This window comes from Chiloscyllium plagiosum, unplaced genomic scaffold (genome assembly GCF_037043375.1).
Source record: "Chiloscyllium plagiosum isolate Xiang-an unplaced genomic scaffold, Cpla_swu_hap1 HiC_scaffold_15, whole genome shotgun sequence".
NCBI lineage: Eukaryota > Metazoa > Chordata > Chondrichthyes > Orectolobiformes > Hemiscylliidae > Chiloscyllium > Chiloscyllium plagiosum.
In genome coordinates, this window is record NW_028270153.1 from 9,662,365 (window position 1) to 9,682,789 (window position 20,425).

The window sequence follows — 20,425 nt, forward strand, 5'->3', positions numbered from 1 at the left end:
GTAAAGAACAACTCATCTGATTGGTGTCGTAGCACTGGGCACAATATCAATCACAGAAAAATATGGCTACAGATTATACAATCTACAGCATGCATGACATTAACTTACCAAAATACTTTGACAGTTGCTCAGAGTTTTCCATCAAGATGAAAATCTATTCAAAACAACAATATTGTGGTCCTAGCAAGTTTTGAGAAGATCTGTAGCTCAGGTTGAGATTCTGAATGTAGGTTTGCTCGCAGGAAGCAGGAAACACCAGCATTGCTTTATCTGGAGGCTGACTGAAGATATTACCAAGCATGGTGATGAAAAGTTTGAAAATGAACCCTCCAGCTCAGCGAGCAAACCTACATCCAGATATTGTGGTCCATATTTATATCCAAGTCACACATCCAGACTTACACCTGCATCGTCACTGAGTCAAGAATGCTGAAATTCTCTATTCTACATTACTATATGACCACTGTCAGAACAGAGACTGCACAGTTTTAAAACAAAAGCCGGCATCTTAGAGCAATTTGGATAGGCAATAAATGCTGCTTTTCAGGTAAAGTCCCCTCACCCCTTTAGAGGTATAAAAGAAAGTTGATGTCATTGGATTAATGTGTGATTTTATATTCCAATGTTTGCTGTATCTTTTTTAAAATCTCATGTAGGCCTAAAACACCCTATCAAATGACAGAAAAAGATTATTTGCATTTATATATAACCTTTCCCAGACTTAGAACATCCTCAAGTGCCTTACACTCAATGAAGCACTCTGGAAATGCAGTCACTATTATAATGTAGAAACTGTGGAAGCCAATCAATGCATAAGGTGCCACAAATAGCAATGTAACATATGTAATTTAGCAATATTACAATGTAATGCACCCAATATTCCACCTTTGGTGACCTTAGTTAACGAATAAATATTGATTAGGAAACTGCAGTGAACTTACTGCTGTGTTTCGAAATAATTAAATGGGATCTTTTACGTCTACGGAGTTGATGGATAGGGCTTTAGTTTAACATCTTATTCAAAAGTTAGCCCTCCACCACTGCAGTATTTCCCCATTTTACATTTTAATGTCAGTCTAGATTCTGTGTTGAAGCCTTTGTGTCGGACTGGAGCCCATCACCTTCTGCCCAGACATAAGAATTTTACTTATTGAACCACAACTGAGACTAAGCTACTGAACATTTACTGCAGTTTGTGGTCACTCATTTAGATATAGGCATTAGTAGCAAACCCCAATAAATGGGAACCAAATGGAATTCCATTAGGAAAATTAAGCAGGTAATATTATCCTACCATACTGAAAGTGGATGTAAGCGCCATAATAATGTAGCAGCATGGATGCAAGTGTACAGGTAAAACACCACAAATGATGAGAAATTGATCTGGATTTGGAGTGCTCATCATTAACTGCTTATTCAAGTCTGAACACGTTCTGTTCTTTTGCAATGCAATTTCTCACCATGATGTTGAACAGGATGATCCTTTAAAACTGTGACTTGGTTCACTGAAACCAAGGACATGCTGGCATATTCAGCCTATTTGTCAAAATAAAGCTTTAAATGGGCCTGATTGCAATGCCTCCAGGATAGTATTAACCTATATTTAGCTCTGCATTTTCAATTTTCATTTCTGTGCAATCAATAATACTTTAGGTTTGAATCAGGTAGAGTATAATGGAAGACTGTATATTTACTTTACAAAAATAATAGCATCAACAAATAAAAATGCATTGCAAATATAGTTTTGTAATTAACCAGATCAATTAGGCCAGGCACATTAGGGCAAATCATAAGTGCCTTCATATGGAAGCCAGATTGGGTGGGAATTAGACTGAAACTGGGTACAGTTGTTATTTTGTTTGTGTCCATGAGTCTTTACCATACTGCTGTTTTCATGAATGGTTGAAGTCTGTCTGACTCCGACAATCTCATAAACACATGAAAATTGAGGTTACAGCCTACTGAGTGAAAGCAAAGGCCCTGAAAAGAACCTACAAAAAAATCTTTTTGTGTTCATGAGAAGTTGGAGTCACCCAGTTTTGCCTCTTTTCACATTTGTCTGCCAGGAAAGGGTAAGGGAGTTCTCCTAGATGTTCTCGCCCACGTTTATCCCCTAGCCAATATCAGTGGAAAATTTATTTGGTAATGATTGCATTGCAGCTTGCTGTGAGCAATTTGATTGCCATTTCACCTGTAGTACAACAGTGAATGCATTGTGTGAAAGCAGTTTGCAGCATTATGGAAGTTATATTATAAATTCAAAGGCTTAGTTTCTTTCCTTCAGCTCTTCCAATTGCTTCGCTTGATAAGGACGTAGGAGGCATAGAAGTTAAGTACAAAGAGTTGAAACCTCAAGCTACATGTAAACATGTTCCAGTGTTTTTGTTCCAGAATCAGCTGACAGCTGTACACATTCCTGCATTAGTCAGAAGAACAGGTCTGCTGAGGCTGCAGCTTACAATAGGCATTGATGACGATGCTGCTGCTAAAGGCTTTTTATTGCCAGAGCAGCTTATGCTTCATACAGGCTCCTGTCTTACGCTAGCAAGGGTTGGGCTTCCCAGCCTTCTAACTCATGTGGTTTGCCCCAGAGAAGTAAAGACATCACAGTAGGAACATTGTTGTGAATTGCTGATTCATGAGTTTTAGTACATAATTTTGAAATTTAGAAATTAAAATTTAACAGCAGAAAATGAGATAGTCAACTGAAACACATTAAAGTCTGTAGAGCACTTTAAATGTTGGAGACACGTTGCCTCAACACCTAGGAAGGAAAGTCAATTAAAATTTTGGTCTTTACCTAAAACAAAGTGACAGTTCAGAAAGTTACCCATGTTTGTTTAATAGAATCAGAATAGGAGAGATGGGCTACATAAAAGCAGGTGGGCTTACTTAACTGGAGACATGTAGTCTACAAAGCTTACAATAATGAAGGTCTAGAGAAAATTAGAGCTGAATTAGCATTAAAGCATTCAGTGAACTGTCAAGGTCAGCTCAGGGCAGGTTATGTCATAATGGAGACGGGTTGAGCTGAAGAAAGTTCTCTGGTTTCCAGTGATTTCCGGATGCGTTGAGGGCAAGAAGTTAGTATCAATTTGGACCTGGAAGAATGCTGAAGAAAAATGGCCCCAGGCAGCAAGTGCAGTTCTAAGTAGACTCCAGACAGTTAAGGTTCATGAGCTATCCGAGGGGGCATTTTCAGGATGGCAAACTGTAACTAATGGAATCAGTGTTAGGGCAACAATTATAACAGATGTAAATAACTTGGATGAAGCAAGTAAATAGCCAAGTCAGCAGATAGCACAAAATAAGTTGGAATATAAGTGGTGAGGATGACTTAAGGAGTCGCAGTGGGGTATAGACAGGTTATGTGAGTAGGCAAAAACTTGAAGGTGGAATATAGTGTCAAAAAATGAGAGGTTATGCACTTCAGCAGGAATAGAGAAGCTGAATATTATTTAAATGAAGAAATTTGCTGAAAGTTACAGAACAGAGGGGTTTGGGAGTCCTTGTCCATGAATCATAAAAAATTAGTGTCTAAATTTAGAACATATTAGGGGAGGCAAATGGAATGTTGACCTTTATTTCAAAGGGAATGGGGGACTAAATTTTGCTAAAACTCTAAACGGCAGAAGGAAGACCACAGGTGGAATCTTGTGAACAGTTTTGGAACTCTGGCAGTAAGCTGGCAATAGAGGCAATCCAGAGAAGGTTCACTAGATTGAAACCAGGCATGGAGGGAATGTCTTCTGAGAAGTGGTTGAGTAAGTTGGGCCTGTACTCATTGGAATTTAGAAGACTGAGAGGTGATTTCATTAAAAGATTCTTAGGCCAAAAAACACAAAGAACTGCGGATGCTGGAAATCAGAAACAAAAACAGAAATTACTGGGAAAATTCAGCAGGTCTGGCAGCTTCTGTAGAGTGAAAGCAGAATTAACATTTCAGGTCTAGTGACCCTTCTTCAGAACAGGATTCAAGGTTCTTATGGTAATTTGACATGGTAAATGTGGTAAGGTTTGCCAAAGGGCATAATCATACACATTTAAGACAGAGATGAGGAGGAATTTCTTCTCTCAGAGGGGAGTGAGTGTGTGGAATTCTTTACCACAGAGGGTTATAGACATAGGCATCGAAAACTACAGCGCAGTACAGGCCCTTTGGCCCTCGATGTTGCACCGATCCAAGCCCACCTAACCTACATTATTCCACTATCCTCCATATGCCTATCCAATGCCCGTTTAAATGCCCATAAAGAGGAAGAGTCCACCACTGCTACTGGCAGGGTATTCCATGAACTCACGACTCGCCGAGTAAAGAATCTACCCCTAACATCTGTCCTATACTTACCACCCCTTAATTTAAAGTTATGACCCCTCGTAATAGCTGACTCCATATGTGGAAAAAGGTTCTCATGGTCAACCCTATCTAAACCCCTAATCATCTTGTACACCTCTATCAAGTCACCCCTAAACCTTCTCTTCTCCAATGAAAACAGCCCCAAGTGCTTCAGCCTTTCCTCATACGATCTTCCTACCATACCTGGCAACATCCTGGTAAACCTCCTCTGCACCCGTTCCAGTGCCTCCACATCCTTCCTATAGTATGGCGACCAAAACTGCACACAATACTCCAGATGCAGCCGCACCAGAGTCTTATACAACTGCAACATGACCTCAGGACTCCAGAACTCAATTCCTCTACCAATAAAAGCCAGTACGCCATATGCCTTCTTCACCGCACTATTTACCTGGGTGGCAACTTTCAGAGATCTGTGTACATGGACACCAAGATCCCTCTGCTCATCCACACTACCAAGTATCCGACCATTAGCCCAGTACCCCATCTTTTTGTTACTCTTACCAAAGTGAATCACCTCACACTTAGCTAAATTGAACTCCATTTGCCACCTTTCTGCCCAGTTCTGCAGCTTATCTATATCCCGCTGTAACCTGACACATCCTTCCTCACTGTCAACAACTCCACCGACTTTCGTATCATCCGCAAACTTGCTCACCCAACCTTCTAGCCTCTCCTCAAGGTCATTTATAAAAATGACAAACAGCAATGGTCCCAAAACAGATCCTTGCGGAACACCGCTAGTAACTGCACTCCAAGATGAACCTTTACCATCAACTACTACCCTCTGTCTTCTTCCAGCCAGCCAATTCCTAATCCAAACCTCCAACTCACCCTCAATGCCATACCTCCGTATTTTTTGCAGTAGCCTACCATGGGGAACCTTATCAAACGCCTTACTAAAATCCATATACACCACGTCTACCGCTTTACCCTCGTCCACCTCCTTAGTCACCTTCTCAAAGAATTCAATAAGGTTTGTGAGGCATGACCTGCTCTTCACAAAACCATGCTGACTATCCTTGATCACATTATTCCTATCCAGATGTTCATAAATACTATCCCTTACAATTCTCTCTAAGACTTTGCCCACAACAGAAGTGAGACTCACCGGCCTATAGTTACTAGGGTTATTCATACTCCCCTTCTTGAACAAGGGAATCACATTTGCTATCCTCCAGTCTTCTGGCACTATTCCTGTAGACAACGAGGACATAAAAATCAAGGCCAATGGCTCTGCAATCTCCTCCCTTGCTTCCCAGAGAATCCTAGGATAAATTCCATCAGGCCCAGGGGACTTATCTATTTTCACCCTTTCCAGAATTTCCAACACCTCTTCCCTACATACCTCAAAGCCGTCCATTCTAATTAATTGTGGCTCAGTATTCACATCGGCAACAATGTCCTGTTCCTGAGTGAATACTGACGAAAAGTATTCATTCAGTGTCTCCCCAATCTCTTCAGCCTCCACACGCAACTTCCCACTACTATCCTTGACTGGACCTATTCCTACCCTAGTCATTCTTTTATTCCTGACATACCTATAGAAAGCCTTTGGGTTTTCCCTAATCCTACCAACTAAGGACTTTTCATGTCCCCTCCTTGCTGCTCTTAGCTCTCTCTTCAGATCCTTCCTGGCTACCTTATAACTCTCAATCGCCCCAATTGAACCTTCACGCCTCATCTTTACGTAGGCCGCCCTCTTCCCTTTAACAAGGGATTCCAATTCCTTATTAAACCACGGCTCCCTCACACGACCCTTTCCTCCCTGCCTGACAGGTACATACTTATCAAGGACACTCAATAGTTGCTCCTTGAACAAGCTCCACATATCAATTGCGCTCTTCCCTTGAAGCCTACTTTTCCAAGCCACGCATCCTAAGTCGTGCCTCACCGCATCATAATTTCCCTGCCCCCGAGGTTGTCGAGGCTGGGTTGTGAAGTATATTCAAGGTTGATTTAGAAAGATTTTTAATCAGAAAGGGGATCAAGGGTTACAGGGAAAAGGTAGGAAAGTGAAGTTGAGGATTATCTGATCAACCGTGATCTCATTGAATGGCGTAGCAGACTCTATGGAGTGGATGGTCTATTTCTGCTCACATATCTTGTGGTCTATGAAGTGGGCTTTGGTGCTGTGGAAATAGGTTCAGACTAAAAAGACCTCCACAGAGCTCAGAAACTCGTTGCCAAGTAATCTTTTATTTACACATGAACAATTTTTGATGATAGTCAAGAGTGTGGTGCTGGAAAAGCACAGCAGGTCAGGCAGCGTCTGAGGAGCAAGAGAACCGATGTTTCAGGCATAGGCCCTTCATCAGGAAGCCTAATGAAGGGCATATGCTTGAAACCTTGATTCTCCTGCTCCTCGGATGCTGTCTGATCTACTGTGCTTTTCCAGCACCACACTCTCGATTCTGATCTCCAGAATCTGCAGTCCTCATTTTCGTCTAGTTTTTGACTATAGACTGCATACAGAATCAGGCACCAGAGTGTTAGTATCTCTGACACACACCTTTTTATCTTTGGTGTTAGTGACCACGTTATGTTTATTTTAGCGATGGAAAGGGCTAGGTATATAAAGCAGGGCAAGAGTTATTGCCGGGGGAAAGGCAATTATGATGCAATTATTCAAGATTTAGGATGCATAGGATGGGGAAGGAAGCTGCAGGGGCTGGGCACAATAGAAATGTGGAGCTTATTCAAAGAACAGCTACTGCGTGTTCTTGATAAGTAAGTATCTGTCAGACAGGGAGGAAGTAGTCGAACGAGGGAGCCATGGTTTACTAAAGAAGTTGAATTTCTTGTCAAGAGGAAGAAAAGGCTTATATTGGGATGAGATGTGAAGGCTCAGTTCGGGAGCTTAAGAGTTATACGTTAGCCAGGAAAGACCTAAAGAGAGAACTAAGAAGAGCCAGGAGGGGACATAGGGATCAAGGAAAACCCCAAAGCATTCTATAGGTATATCATGAATAAAAGAATGACTAGAGAAAGATTAGGGCCAATCAAGGATAGTAGTAGGAATTTGGGCGTGGTGTCTGAGGAGATAGGGGAAGTGCTAAATGAATATTTTTCGTCAGTATTCGCACTAGAAAAAGACAGTGTTGTTGAGGAGAATACTGAGATTCAGGCTACTAGTCTAGAAGGGATTGAGGTTCACAAGGAGGAGGTGTTAGCAATTCTGGGAAGTGTGAAAATAAATAAGTCTCCTGGGCATAATGGGATTTATCCTAGGATTCTCTGGGAAACCAGGGAAGAGAATGCATAACCTTTGAATAGTACCATAAGGCTGGAGGATAACAAATGTTGTCCCTTGTTCAAGAAGGGGAGTAGAGACAACCCTGGTAATTATAGACCAGTGAGCTTTTCTCTAGTTGTGGTAAAGTGTTGGGAAAGGTTATAAGAGAAAGGATTTGTAATCATCTAGAAAGGAATAAGTTGATTAGAGATAGTCAACATGGTTTTGTGAAGGGTAGATGACCAAACAGGTGGATGAGGGTAAAGCGGATGATGTGGTGTATATGGATTTCAATAAGGTGTTTGATAAGGTTCCTTACGGTAGGCTACTGCACAAACTATAGAGGCGAGGAAATGAGGGTGATTTAGTAGTTTAGATCAGAAATTGGCTAGCTGAAATAAGACGGAGGATGGTGGTTGATGAGAAGTGTTCATCCTGGAGTTCAGTTACTAGTGGGGTACCACATGGATCTGTTTTGGGGCCACTGCTGTTTGTCATTTTTATAAATGACCTAGATGAGGGCATAGAAGGATGGGTTAATAAATTTGCGGATAGTGGATAGTGCTGAAAGGTGTTGCAGGTTACACAGGGACTTGGATAAGCTGCAGAGCTGGGCTGAGAGGTGGCAAATGGAGTTTAATGTGGAAAAGTGTGAGGTGATTCACTTTGGAAGGAGCAGCAGGAATAAAGAGTTCCGGGCTAATGGTAAGATTCTTGGTAGAACAAAGAACAAAGAAAATTTACAACCAAGGAACAGGCTCTTCAGCCCTCCTGGCCTGAGCTGATTCAGATCCACTGTCTAAATCTATCGCCCAATTCCTAAGCATCTGTATCCCTCTGCTCCCCACCTACTCATGCATCTGCCCGGACGCATCTTAAATGAATCTACCATGCCTGCCTCTACTACCTCTGCTGGCAATGCATTCCAGGCACCTACCACCTTTAGTGTAGTGTAGATGAGCAGAGAGATCTCGGTGTCCATGTACATAGATCGCTTAAAGTTGCCACCCAAGTTGGTAGGGTGGTTAAGAAGTCATATGGTATGTTAGCTTTTGTTTGTTAGAGGGATTGAGTTTTGGAGCCACGAACAAGGTCATGCTGCAGCTGTACAAAACTCTGGTGCGGCTGCACTTGGAGTATTGCAGACAGTTCTGATCACTGCATTATAGAAAGGATGTGGAAGCTTTGGAAAGGGTTCAGAGGAGATTTACTAGGATGTTGCCTGGTATGGACAGGTCTTATGAGGAAAGGCTGAGGGACTTGAGGCTACAAAGTTTAAAATCACACAACTCCAGGTTATAGTCCAACAGGTTTAGTTGGAAGCACACTAGCTTTCGGAGTGCTGCTCCCTCTCAACCACCTGATGAAGGAGCGTCGCTCCGAAAGCTAGTGTGCTTCCAATTAAACCTGTTGAACTATAATCTAGAGTTGTGTGATTTTTAACTTTGTACACCCCAGTCTAACACCGGCATCTCCAAATCAGGACATGAGGCTGTTTTTGTTAGAGAGAAGAAGGTTGAAAAGGGACTTAATTGAGATATATAAGATAACCAGAGGGTTAAATAGATTGGACAGTGGGAGCCTTTTCCTTCAGATAGTTGTAGTTAGCATGAGGGGACATAGCTTTAAATTGAGGGGTGATAGATATAGGACAGATGTCAGAGGTATTTTCTTTACTCAGAGAATAGTAGGGGCATGGAGCGCACTACCTGCAACATTAGTAGACTCACCAACTTTAAGGGCATTTAAATGGTCCTTGGATAACCATATGGATGAAAATGGAATAATGTAGGATAGATAAGCTTCAGATTGGTTCCACAGGTTGGCACAACATTGAGGGCCAAAGGGCCTGTACTGCGCTATAATGTTCAATGTTCTATGTTCTCTCTGTCAGCCAGTGCTCCCTGAATGGACCAGATTAACAATCCCAATCAGGGAACTCATGTTCTATGTGGTCCAGCTGGATGCTCTTATTACAATCAGTATATTGGGTGTCATTGTTAGTTCTTTGCAGTCAGGAGCAGAGGTGTGGGAAGCCCATGAGCTTACCTGATGCAGTTGATACAGTTCACGGGTGGCACGGTGGCACAGTGGTTAGCACTGCTGCCTCACAGCACCAGAGACCCGAGTTCAATTCCCGCCTCGGGCAACTGTCTGTGTGGAGTTTGCACATTCTCCCTGTGTCTGCGTGGGTTTCCTCCGGGTGCTCCGGTTTCCTCCCACAGTCCAAAGAAAAATGCAGGTTAGGTGAATTGGCCATGCTAAATTGCCCATAGTGTTAGGTGAAGGGGTAAATATAGGGGAATGAGTCTGGGTGGGTTGCTCTTTGGAGGGTCGGTGTAGATTGTTGGGCCGAAGGGCCTGTTTCCACACTGTAAGTAATCTAATCTAAAACGATTGGATAATTTCAGTGGCAGCTCAGCGATGTTGCTGGTGACAAAAGCTGAAATTGTGCTGGTGATTGTCATGATGATGAACCAGAATCTCTATGTGCAAATGGACATTTGAATTTTTAATTCCAATATGTTTTTTTTAAAAGAAAAATTACTGGAGCCAAAAGATGGCAATGGATGTAAATTCATGATGTGGAGGACCTGGTGTTGGCTGGGGTGTACAAAGGAAGCACTAGCTTTCGGAGTGCGGCTCCTTCTTTAGGTACCAACCACCTGACGAAGGAGCAGCGCTCCGAAAGCTAGTGCTTCCAAATAAACCTGTTGGACAATAACCTGGTGTTGTGTGATTTTTAACAATGCAAATTCAGTCTGATAGTCTTGTGTTGAAAAATGGAATTTTGTACTTGTTCAGAGTCAAGGAACCTTCAAACAGAGTAAAAAATAAGAGTTGATATCAGGCTGGCTACCCACATTCCCTCTCAGTTGGAAGACCATCTCCTGCAGACATGTTTGTGTTTTTCCCTTCTGGAGTTATACAAAAAAAGGACTTAAAAACTGACTGCTGCTGGCCATCTGTGTTAGTGACCAGACATGTTACATTATAAAGTTAAAAATCACACAATACCAGGTTATAGTCCAACAGGTTTAATTGGAAGCACTAGCTTTTGGAGCGACGCTCCTTCATCAAGTGGTTGTGTAGTACATTGTTGTAAGACACAGAATTTATAGCAACGTACTCCACAACTACCTGATGAAGGAGCAGCACTCTGAAAGCTAGTGCTTCCAATTAAACCTGTTGGATTATAACCTGGTATTGTGTGATTTTTAACTTTGTACACCCCAGTCCAACACCGGCATCTCCAAATCATGCTATGTTATAGATTATTTATGCTGTGAAGCTTACAACTTGGAATAGCCATCAAACATCCCGACATTACAGATAAAACTGGAAAATACACTCTCTTCCTCTGTGTGATCAGCCAGACAGCATCATAATGAAAGTAGCTGAAGAATTTCAGTCAGTGAGAGCAGCAATTTCAAAATAACTACAACAATCAAATTCAACTTTCAAGATACTGTTTCATGTAATGGCCACAATGATTTACTCTCATTCATCAATGATTCAGAAATTAATCCAGATATCTTTTAAAACTTGCTATTTATCCTAATCTCTGTTTTACATGTTGCATTATCATTTCTCTCACGTTCGGAATAGATTCACATTTTGTTAAATCAAAAAAGCCAAGTCAAATAGGGTCTTTTCACAACATCAATTCTTTTGGTCTGGGAGACAGGTACCCACAAGAAAAGACAAATTAATCCTGTTATGACTAAGAAAAGGGGAGTAAATAAAGAGGGAGAACCAGCATCCGAGGAACAGGAGAAGCGACGTTTCAGGCAAAGGCCCTTCATCAGGAATGAGGCTTGTGAGCCACAGGGGTGGAGAAATAAATGGGAGGAGGTGGGAGGAAGGGAATTGAGAGTGCAATAGGTAGATGAAGGTGGGGGGTAATGGTGATAGGTTGGAGAGGAGGGTGAAGCGGATATAGTGGGAAGGAAGTAGGAAGGGTAGAACAGGTCAAAAGGGCAGTGCTGAATTGGAAGTTTGGATCTGGGATAAGGTGGGGGGAGGGGAAGTGAGGAAATTGGTGAAATCCATATTGATCCCATGTGGTTGGATGGTCCCAAGGCAGAAGATGAGGTGTCCTTCCTCCAGGCGTCGGGTAGTTCGGGTTTGGCGATGGAGGAGGCCCAGGGCCTGCATGTCCTTCGCAAAGTGAGAGGGGGAGTTGAAGTGTTTGGCAACAGAGCGGTGGGGTTGGTTGTTGCAGGTGTCCTGAAGACGGTCTCTGAAATGTTCTGCAAGTGGGTGCCCTAACTCCCCAGTGTAGAGGAGACCGCATCAGGAGCAATGGATATGGTAAATGACATGTGTGCAAGTGCAGGTAAAACTCTGATGGATGCGCAACACTCCTTTGGGACCTTGGACGGAGGTGAGGGGGGAGATGTGGGCGCAGGTTCTGCAATTCCTACGGTAGCAGGAGAAGGTGTCAGGAGGGGAGAGTGAGTTGGTGGGTGGCGTGGACCTGACAAGAGAGTTGCAAAGGGAATGCTCTTTACGGAACACAGATAGGGGTGGGGAGGGAGATATATCTTTGGTGGTGGGTTCTGACTGTAGGTGGCGGAAATGGCGGTGGATGATATGATGTATCAGGAGGTTGGTGGGGTGGAAGGTGAGGACCGTGGGTTCTGTCCTTGTTGCAGTTGGAGGGGTGGGACTCAAGGGCAGAGGTGTGGGCAGTGGAGGAGATGTGCTGGAGGGCACCATCGACCATGTGGGAGGAGAAATTGTGGTCTTTAAAGAAGGAAGCCATCTGGTATTGTGACATCGAACATTTCTTCCACCACCTCTGCCTCTGGGCTTATCTTTTCCACCAAGCCAACCCTCCGAGAACCCCTTTTCCTGCTTCCAACACACCCCATCCACCTGAACACCCCGTGCTGGTCTGTTACCTGCCCTCGATCTCTTTATTTCCAATTGCTGCCAGGATATTGACTGCCTCAACCTGTCTACCCCCCTCCTCCACTCCAACCTCTCACCCTTACAACACACAGCTCTCCACTTCCTCTGCTCCAACCCCAACCTTACCATCAAACCAGCACACAAGGTGGGGGGGTGGGGAAGTGCAGTGGTAGTTTGGCACACTGACCTCTAAACCGCTGAAGCCAGGCACCAACTCAAAGACACCTCCTCCTACCGCCCCTTTGACCATGACCTCATCTCCCATCACCAAGCCATCATCTCCCAGACCGTACACAGCCTCATCACCTCAGGGGATCTCCCATCCACAGCCTCCAACCTCATAGTCTGCGGACCCCGCACCGCCTGGTTCTATCTCCTATCCAAACTTCACAAGCCTGACCTGACTGCCTCGGCTGACCCATCATCTCAGCTTGCTCCTGCCCCACTGAACTCACCTCCACCTCCTCCAAGACTTTTGTTTCCCCAGCCCCCAATGGCTCATCTTCACCATGGACATCCAGTCCCTATACACCATGACCAGGGCCTCCAAGCCATCCGTTTTTTTCTATCCTAACATCCTCATCAGTACCCCTACACAGACACTCTCATTAGTTTGGCTGAACTGGTCCTCACCCTTAATAATTTTTCTTTTGAATCCTCTCACTTCTACAGACCAAAGGGGTAGCCATGGGCACCCACATATTGGGTATGTGGAACAGTCCATCTTCTGCAGATACACTGGCATCATTCCCCACCTGTTCCTCCGCTGCATTGATGACTGTATTGGCATCAACTCATGCTCCCATGAGGAGGCTGAACAGTTCGTCAACTTCACCAGCACATTCCACCCTGACCTTAAGTTCACCTCGACCATCTCTAACACCTCCCTTCCTTTTCTGGACTTCTCAATCTTCATCAATGGTGACCAACTCAACATGGACATCTTCTGCAAACCCACCGACTCAAATTGCTGCTTGGACTACACTACCTCTCACCCTATCGTTTATTCCCAATTCCTCTGCCTCTGCTGCTCGCAGGAGGATCACTTCCACCACAGAACACACCAGATGTCCTCCTTCTTCAAAGACCACAATGTCCTCTCCCATATGGTCGATGATGCTCTCTTGCGCATCTCATCCACATTCCGCACCTCCGCCCTCGAATCCCAACCCTCCAACCGCAACAAGGACAGAACCCCCCAGTCCTCACCTTCTACCCCACCAACCTCTGGATACATTGGATCATCCTCCATTATTTCCACCACCTACAGTCAGACCCCAACACCAAAGGTATATTTCCCTCCCCACCTCTATCTGTATTCCACTTCCCTCCATGACTCTCGTCAGGTCCACGCCACCCACCAACCCATCCTCCCAACACCTTCTCCTGCCACTGAAGGAATTGCAAAATCTGTGCCCACACCTCCCCCCTCATCTCCATGCAAGGCCCCAAAAGATCCTTTCACATCCATCGGAGTTACCTGCACTTCCACACGTCACTTACTGTATCCATTGCTCCCGATGTGGTCTCCTCTACATTGGGGAGACAGGATGCCTACTTGCAGAATGCTTCTGAGAACATCTCCGGGACACCCGCACCAACCAACCCCACCACCCATGGCAGAACACTTCAACTCCCCCTTTCACTCTGCCGAGGACCTGCAGGTCCTGGGCCTCCTCCATCGCCAAACCAGGTTGATAGGGTTGTTAATATGGTGTGTTTGCTTTTGTTGGTTGAGGGATTGAGTTTCGGAACCATGAGGTCATGCAGCAGCCACACTTGGAGTATTACGTACAGTTCTGGTCACTGCACTATAGGAAGGACATGGAAGCTTTGGAAAGGGTTCAGAGGAGATTTACTAGGATGTTGACTGGCATGGAGGGAAAGACCTTTTCCTCGGATAGTGATGGCTAGCACGAGGCAACATAGCTTTAAATTGAGGGGTGATAGATATAAGACAGAGGTCAGAGGTAGTTTCTTTACTCAGAGTAGTAAGGGTATGGAATGCACTGCCTGCAACAGTAATAGACTCCCAACATTAAGGGCATTAAAATGGTCATTAGATAGGCATATGGACGAGAATGGAATAATGTAGTTTAGATGGACTTCAGATTGGTTTTACAGGTCAATGCGACATCTAGGGCCGAAGGGCCTGTACTGCAGTGTAACGATCTATGTTCAAACCCTAACTACCCGATGCCTGGAGGAAAAACGCCTCATTTTCCACTTTGGGATCCTCTAACCACACAGGACCAACGTGGATTTCATCAATTTCCTCATTTCCCTTCCCCCCCCTTATCCCAGATCCAACCTTCCAACTTGACACGGCCCTCATGACCTGTCCATCTTCCTTCCCATCTATCTGCTCCATCCCCCTCTCCAATCTATCACTATTACCCCCACCTGAATCCAACTATCGCACTCTCAGCTACCTTCCCCCCAGCCCCATCCCCCCTCCCATTTATCTCTCTACCCCCTTGGCTCACAGCCTCGTTCCTGATGAAGAGCTTTTGCACAAAATGTCAATTCTCCTGCTCCTCGGATGCTGCCTGACCAGCTGTGCTTTTCGCACCACACTCTTGACTGACCTCCAGCATCTGTAGTCCTCAGTTTCTCCTAAAGAGGGAGAGCCAGGTCATCCCTCCTCACCTGGGAGCCCAATGATTTGGAGTAACCTGTTGGAACTGTAATGGATTGGGGAAGCTCACGGCAGGACTGGTCATAACATAATTATAAGCTTGGGTGCAGTCTTGGGAACCCAAGGAACAAGATCTCAAGCTGCCTGAGCTATCAAGACATGAGCTGTGATTGAGGCAGTCTGAATTTGAGAGGCTTTGGGGACAGTCTAAGTTTAATCTTAAAAAGTGAAGAATTGGAATCCCTTGTGAAGAAGACAGAGTTTTGGAGGGAGTTAATGACTCACAGTGTCACTTAAAGTTGGTTTTGTATTGGTGTTTCCATATCAGCCATTTAGTACTCAGTCTGTGGGGTTTCAACCACAATTTGTCAGATAATACATTGTTTTTCATTTTCTTCCTGAGAGATAGAATTGTATGTGGTATGTATTGGGTTCAGAATCATTACCTGACCTGTTTGATTTACCTATTTAGTCATTATAACTTGTGTTTAATTTGTTCAGGTTCACATGATGAAGATTTTCAATTTCAATTTTCTTTCCCTTTGTTCTTCCAAACATTCTATTCATTAAAAATATTATGGTCTGTCAAGCCACAGCATAGCAAAGATCTAACTTGTCAAGTATTTCCAAAAGTGGGATAATAATAAAGATTTTTTTTAAAAAAAACAGGCATGTTTAATATTTACTTTCTAGAGTTTGTGATTGAGTTTTCTTAAAGTAGTGCTTACTCATTTTAGGAGAAAGATTTTGGGCAGATTTTGTTGATTTTTGTTAGTTGCATTGGTTTATTTCTCAAGAAGGATTTTTGATTTTATAGAATAGTATTTTTGATATAAGCTAAATTTCAATCATATTCCTATGCACATTTGGGGAAGCAGTGGGGATATTACATTGTGCAAATGCATTTTAGCTTACGGATACCTTCGTGGCTCACTTCAAAGCCTTTTAAACTTATTAAATGTTTCCTTGTACAAATACCCAGCTGACCAAAAAGAGAACAAAAACAATTCTAGAGACTTCCTTGCCTCAGCTGCTTACTGACCTAACCTACTGAACCATTAATGAAATTTGAATGACTTTCTTTATTACCTTAACTTCAGATTTTCAGTTTTACTAACCTTTGAACACTGAGAACAATGTTGAACTGACTGAGAATCTTTCTCATAATCATGAAAATATCAATAGAGTTGCTTCAAAGTACTTTTTCAACAAACAACAAAACTATCTTTCCTAAACTTCTGCACAACTCTGATCTCAGACAATCTCAATAAGTTTGGTTGATAATAATTGCTAGCTTATTGTTGGTGCAGACTCAATGGGCTGAATGGCCTTTACTGTACTGTATGACTCTATGACTATAACTTACCTTCAAGGACAATGCCATTCATCCTTGATCAAGTAATCAGAAATGTATAATGTGCTTTAGTTCAGCTGTAACAAATACTTGCAATAACACAACCTTTTGACTTGCGTTCAGCTAGTACAACCTGAATCTTACCTTCCTATCAGTGTATTTTAGGGTTTTTTAATGTCACAAGTTTAAAACTAGTGTCATATTTTAAGCCAATGCTATCACTGAAGTACTTATTAGGCTATAACACACATCACGTACCATCTCAAATCTAATCCTCACCATGTTAAATAACTTCCTGGTGAGGTTATTTACTTGGCTTTATATCCACTGACAATGGAACTGGAAAGTATGAACAATAAATGTTGATTGATCTTGGTGTAGAAAAACACATCTCAATAATATTTATTTATTCAATGCTGCTATTGTTAATATTCATCCAAACGTTTTTTTCTCCTACAGTAAATAACATACTCAACTTACATCTTGACAGTAAAAAAATCCAGATTTATTCAATTATAATTCAGTTATTTTGAGCACCTTATGCCTATGTAATTCCTTATCATTCGACTATATTCTCATGTTTGAAAAGTGGACAGTGCTTCACAATCCAAACTTGTCACCCATAAGGATATCCTAGATTTTCTCTTCTACCTTTCCATTCTTGGTGATCACCAACACTGTGGACTCAGTCCTTCACTTCAACAGGAAAATAATACATCCTTGCTCATTCAATTTTCTTTGCCCATAAGCACCCTAAGGATTGCTGAAGACTTTAAATAGCAAGGCAATTAGAACTGGTAGTAATAAAACCAGAGAGCTGTTTCTGTGTAATTGCCGACACCATGAGTTCTGAGGATCTGCAATGCTCTACCTGAAAAGGTGGTTCAGCAGTAAAATTGAAAAGGGAATTGGTTGTACATTTGAAAATGAAAGCAGGGCGGCAATGTGGCTCAGTGGTGCCTGCTGCCTCACAACACCAGGGACCCAGGTTCGATTCCAGCCTCGGGCAACTGTCTGTGTGGAGTTTGCACAGTCTCCCCGTGTCTGCGTGGGTTTTCTTTGGGTGCTCCAGTTTCCTCCCACAGTCCAAAGATGTGCAGGTCAGGTGAATTGGCCATGCTAAATTGCCCATAGTATTCAGGGATGTGTAGGTTAGGTGCAATAGCCAGGGATAAATATTGTGTAGGGGGAATTGGTACACGTGGGGTACTCTTTGGAGAATCTGTGTGGACTTGTTGGGCCGAAGGGCATGGTTCCACACTGTAGGGATTCTATTCTATTTACAGGACTATGGAGAAACACAGCAGGATTTGGGCTGGATGTTGATATGGATAGCTCTTTCTAAGAACCAGGTGTGACAGTTTTCTCTCTCATAAGATGGTGTACACCTTGGATGAGGCTCTTGTATTGAACAGGAAGTATTTACCACATATTAGAAGCTAGTTACCAGTTACATTTACAATGATATACATTGTCACAGAGATTATAGGAGGACCAGGACAGTCGGTCTTACTGCTCTGGAATCTAGCATTGTTTTGCCCACAAGTCTACATGATATCACCACAGTGGATGATGCTTAAGGCACTTCCCTTCCTTTGAGCTTACTTGTCACATTCTTTGTCACCACATCTTTTCTCACCTCCTCCCCCCCCTCCCCTCCCACTCCAGAGGGACTGTTATTTCCAAACTGACAGTTAGAACACCATTGTTCTGCCGTTCTTACATTCCAATCATTTAATCTGCACTATCAGCACCCTTGCTCCCCCAGCACTCCAACCCCGCACCCTCCCATGCTATTGCATAAATGCTTCCCTCTTCACACTTCATGTCAGCACTGATGAAGAGTCATCTCGACTCGAAACATTAGCTTGCTCTTTCTCCATGGATGCTGCCTAACCTGCTGTGATTTCCAGCATTTTTTGTTTTCAGTGCTTATGGCACTCCTTGATGTTAACTCATTCAGATCTTTGCAATTTTATACAAGTGGTCAACTCCATGCTAAGTATTGAACAGTGTGGAGCTGGAAAAGCACAGCAGGTCAATTAGCATCTGAGGAGCAGGAGAGTCAACGTTTTGGGCATAAGCCCTGCATGTGTTAGGTATTTATGTTAAGTGTCACCTGGTATGTCTCAGGAACCTTGCTCTGGTGTTGCAGTTTCTGATATATTTGCTGCAGAGGAAGACATTGGGCTAAGAAGCAAAATTCTCTGGCTTGAGTTTTGCCTGGGCCCTCTCAGCCAGCTGATCTGTTCATTTCTGCTTGACTCTTCAAATGCCTTTCCAAACAGTCAGCTTCCAGATGTCAAAATTATCAGTGACTGTCTCCCAACTGTCTGTCCTGATGTCTACAATCTTCTTATCTCACTTGCAAGGTATCCAGGTATTTAGAACTTTTTTTAAAGAATTTAGAATCCCTACAGTGTGGAAACAGGCCATTTGCCCAACAAGTCCACACTGACCCTCTGAAGAGTATCCCACCATAGACCCATTCCCCTATCTTATTACTTTACATTTCCCCTGACTAATGCACCTAGCCTTCTCATCTCTGAACACAATGCGCAATTTAGCATGGCCAATCCACCTAACCTGCACATCTTTCGACTGTGGGAGGAAACTGGATCACCCAGAGGAAACCCACACAGACATGGGGAGAATGTGCAAACTCCACACAGACAGTTGCCTGAGGCCTAAAACTTGGGTCCCTTGTGCTGTGAGGCAGCAGTACTAACCACTAAGCCACAGTGCCCTTGACATATAGTGAAGGAGTCATAACCCAGTGATCAGTTCACCATAAAAAAGACTTTTGGGTGTATGGCCTTCATCCATATGTCAAACGTGACTGAGCCAGTGTAGACATCACTAATGTTGTTATCATATTGCCATCTATCATCATTGGTGCAAATACAATGGGTCAAACAACTTCCATCTGTGCTGTAAGGTTCTGAGACTTAACAACTATAATATATAAATGTCCATATTTTAAAAATACAAATAATATCTGAGAAATCATACACATGCAGTGTTACTTTGCAATATATAATTATGAACCAGACTCTAAATATAGTGACTAATAATTGCTGGAACTTCAAGGATCAGTAGTACTGTCCTTCTTTCTTTGATCTTTGTAGCATAATTCCGTATGGGTTCAGCCAGGTTCAAATACTGAGTTAATAATGCTTTTCTTTGAATATTCCATTTGAAGCAATAATGGCTACTGGGGAAAGTTTGCTCTGGAACAGATACCATAAAAGTATGAATTAAATTGGGGTGTTCCGACAGTGGGCAAGATGAAATGTTCTGTCTGCTCTCTGTCCAGATGATGAAAGCAAAACAAAGTCTTCTAATTGTATTTATTGACTATCTTAAAGTATTCTAACTTGTATCAGGTGCTATTCATCCATTATCTCTCTACTCATTCACCTACATTGGCTCTAAGCCCAACAATGTTTTTATTTTATAGTTAGAATTTAAATATTCATCCCCATGCTCAAAAATCTCCACAGTATTGTCTTTTTTTCCAACTCTACAAACTTATTCAGCCTTACAAGCCTCAGAAACACTTCATTCCTTTTGACTTCTTGTCCATCTAGCACTTCCTTCATCTTACCATAGGCAGCAAAACCTGCCGCTAATCTTGCAGCCTCTCTGCTTTTCCCTCCTTTGGTACCCTAATTTAAAGTCTATTTGTTTAGACAAGTTTTTGTCACCAGTTCTAATGTTTCCTCCTTTGGCTCAGTGTTAAAGGTTATCTTATTCGGCCCCTGTAAGGCACGTTAAAGATGTAAATTATGGTTGCGAACTGTCCTGTAGGCTTAAGGTCTGCAAAGAGAAATATTGGTGACTCTCAATTACCGTTTGTTGCCCATTTCATAGTTCATAGCTGCAGGTCAAAGACATCGTAAAAGCAGATAAAATGGATTGCCC